Source organism: Mus caroli, chromosome 7 (genome assembly GCF_900094665.2).
Source record: "Mus caroli chromosome 7, CAROLI_EIJ_v1.1, whole genome shotgun sequence".
Lineage (NCBI taxonomy): Eukaryota > Metazoa > Chordata > Mammalia > Rodentia > Muridae > Mus > Mus caroli.
The window spans coordinates 82,803,748-82,805,355 of NC_034576.1; positions in this window are offsets into that span (position 1 = coordinate 82,803,748).

Sequence of the window (1,608 nt, forward strand, 5' to 3'; positions counted from 1 at the left end):
CGTAGCTCCACCCTTGAGCAAGCAGGTTCCAGGCTGGGGGAAGGGAGGCCACAACCTCCTATATGCTAGGGTCACAGGAGTCTATCACTGTACCTGTCTTATGGGGTGCTGGAGGTCAGACCCAGGGCTTTGTTTACCTTTGGTCATCATCACCCTGTCCAATTCATCCACATCCCAACCCCATATCTTTTTTAAAAAATATATCTCATTTATTAACTTATTATGTGTGTGTCTAGATCACAGGATAAATTTTGTAAAGCCATTTCTCTCCTTCTACCTTAGTGATCCCAAGGAGTCTCTAACTCAGGTCAAAGGCTTGGCTGCCTTTACCTGCTGCGATGTCTGAAAGCCCCACCCTTATTTTTTATGCAAATGTATTTATATGAATTGTGAAGTTACTACCAGTAACCATCTTGAGAACTACATCAAGTCCTAAATATATGCTTTTCCTTTTTAATAACCATATCTTGTTATAGGTATACATTTTAAATGATACTGTACACTAAGCATATGTATCTTACAGAATTCCATCTAAATTATGAGCTCACGCTTCTGGAAAATGTCATACACAACAGCCTCTTAAATTGAAAGGAAGAGCTTGATACAGGTTTCAGAATACATAAACATGTATTAAACTGGCCTATTGAAGGCACAATATTTTATTTGTTTAACGCCTAGATGTCAGGGGTAATGTAACCTTAGGGTACATTTTTCCTGCACATGTAATGTATGCTTGTTTACTTACTTGAAACCCCTTTAAGGAGTAACAAGAAGGCAGATTCATCAGCTATAATAAAAACATTCTTGAATGTACAAAAAGAAAATCACATAGACTCCCCCACCCCCACTCCAAGGCTCAGGAAATGTGGAGACATAAAGCAGTCAGGCTTAGAGGATGAAGTGTTCCGTGAAATGCAGTCCAGTGACAGGACATTGCAGTTGCAATCATGAATTCACAGAGACTGGTTCAAAGACCTGTGTAAGACGGTTCCTGTCAACATTCCAGTGGGGGGGGGTACATGATGAGCCCCCGACTCTAGCTGAATAGCTTGTTGGCAGTCAGAGCTGCTAGGAAAGGGGGAGTCAAGTTTCTTGAGTGTAACCAGTGGGAAGTTGTCCATGACCTAGTAAATGACTCCACATTGATGTACATGCAAGGTACCCTAAGTAAATTAAAACAACAACATTGGGGCTGGTGAGATGGCTCAGTGGGTAAGAGCACCCGACTGCTCTTCCAAAGGTCCAGAGTTCAAATCCCAGAAACCACATGGTAGCTCACAACCATCCACAACGAGATCTGGCGCCCTCTTCTGGAGTGTCTGAAGACAGCTACAGTGTACTTACAATAAATAAATAAACAAACAAACAAATAAATAAATAAATCTTTAAAAAAAATAACAACATGAAATTAGGAGGGAGATGTGTTTGGAGGAAGGCTTCCAAAGGCAGTTAGAAAGAATAAGGTGAATATGATCAATATATATGCATGAACTTGTCAAAAAATAAAAATTATTTGAGAGAGAGAGAGAGAGAGAGAGAGAGAGAGAGAGAGAGAGAGCAGTTAGGAGCACTTGAGAGAGAGAGAGAGAGAGAGAGAGAGAGAGAGAG